Below are 1,886 nucleotides of genomic sequence, written 5' to 3'. Positions count from 1 at the left end.
ATTCATTTAAAAAAAAATGTTTAATATGGGGAGGAGGTAGAAATGAGGATTCAATATTTTGAATTTGGAAATTTATTCTTTGTTCCACTGACCCTATCTGGCATAAAAAGCTCTCTCTGGCATTGAATTGATGGAAAAAATAAAACTTATCTATGCTTTACATGATTACAATATGAAAACATTTCCAAAGTACAGATACACTACCACAGAAAACTTTTATTAAAGTGGCAATGGCACTTCTTAACATAGCTCCTATGAACCTGTATCTGCACAGGATCTTAGGTGGATAGAAATGCACTCTTGCTAGGAAACAATATAATTATGAGACCCACTTGTCTTTAGGTAATGATCACTATATGGCACACAAAATATAATTTAATATACGTACGTGTTTCAGAATGCTAAGGCTTTCTCAAACCTTATTTCCCACAAGGTTTATGTGACCCTCTTAGCTACCAGGTATCAAAGTTAGTCTTGGTACCTAAGTGTTTCCTGCTATACAAAAATTACATTATTTTAAAACTTGGAAGCTGTAGGTCAATAGCAAAACTCCATATTACAGCTAGTCATAGTAATTCTATAAATAGCAGTTTTTGATTGTGTCCTGATTAAAAGATGAGATAAAGAAGATAATAGTGTTGGGGAAGGAAATGTGGACTAGGACACAGGTCACCATGGCCAAGGCACATTCTCCGAGTGTGTCTTCTATCTGCCCCTCTAGTTCTACCTTCTTTTCTCCATGCAGCTCTATGCTCCCGGAGGCTGACCCACGTGAGTGCATCAAAGGGTTTCTTTGCCCCCTGCTTCTGGTTACTTTAGTCAATGGCAGACAGCAGCTAGAGACCAGCTTAGAAGGTGTTGTGGTCAGGGTGTTCCTTCTCCAGCTCCCTCTCTGCCAGAGTGCAATGGGTTGCTTGAGTTGGTTTATCAAGACCACAAGCTTTCAGCACTCAGCCTTTATTAAGCTGCCCTCACCCCTTCAAGCCTAGAGCAGAATGCTCTGTTTGACCATTTAGTGGCAGGAAGTTGAAGCTTCTAGATAAGTAGGGAACTATGTCCTCCAGCAAAAATATGAAGGTGAGTAAAACTGTTGGCACCTGAACACAAATCAAGGTACTGGCACCAAACTATACCAGTGGTTATTGGATTCTTCACACTTATGCACTCAGAGTTAAAAAGGATAAAAAAGGCCAATTTCATTTAGGAATGTCCTTGATGAAGCAAAAAGATTATTAAATTAACCTTCTGTACTGGACAAAATGGAACGTACACATAAAGTACTTGTGCACACGCTGAAATACTGCTGTCATGAGAAAAAGCATTTGTGTATTTGAATCCCCAACTGAACTAGCTCCCTATTTTTTCCCCCATGAAATGCTATTTGTATTTGAAAGAACTGGCTATTCAGACTGAGATATGTTATTTATGTTAACATGTGTTGCTTTAAAATCAACAAATATTTTTACAGTTGTTTTAATTTCTAATGGGATAAATACCAATATATTTATCCCATTAGAAATTAAGGCTCTTCGGTAATTTTTAATTAAGGGAGACCCTGAGACCAGAGAATTTGAGAACCGCCCTCCCGTCTTCAAGAAGCCAACACTACGGTTTGTTGTCTCAGAGACGGAGTCAAGGCCGTCCAACAACCCGGCTGCCATCTTGGCTCGTTACAGCAATTTCCCGGGAGCCTCCAGCCCTTGCCAACTCCTCACCACACCACCTCCCCCAACCGCCCACTTCAACGCAGGGGGTCACCGCTGCTCTCCCGGCGCACAAACTCAGAACGAGCGACCTCCAGTGCCCACCCGGGGGGCCTCCAGCCCACGCGGTGACCCCCCTGCAGGAATGGTTCTCCGCTCCAGGGGCCTCCCGCGCCCTTCCCA

At 42.2% G+C, this 1,886-nt stretch overlaps 1 protein-coding gene across 1 annotated transcript in view; it reads right to left on the bottom strand.

The window, feature by feature from the left end:
- The window catches only part of LRRC74B (leucine rich repeat containing 74B), a 14,616-nt gene that overhangs the window by 4,012 nt on the left and 8,718 nt on the right, over positions 1-1,886 (bottom strand). The window lies entirely within an intron of this gene.

The sequence above is a fragment of the Pteropus vampyrus genome, unplaced genomic scaffold (genome assembly GCF_000151845.1).
Source record: "Pteropus vampyrus isolate Shadow unplaced genomic scaffold, Pvam_2.0 Scaffold23, whole genome shotgun sequence".
NCBI lineage: Eukaryota > Metazoa > Chordata > Mammalia > Chiroptera > Pteropodidae > Pteropus > Pteropus vampyrus.
The sequence above is the reverse complement of the archived record's forward strand: the minus strand, read 5'-3'. Positions and strand labels throughout refer to the sequence as shown.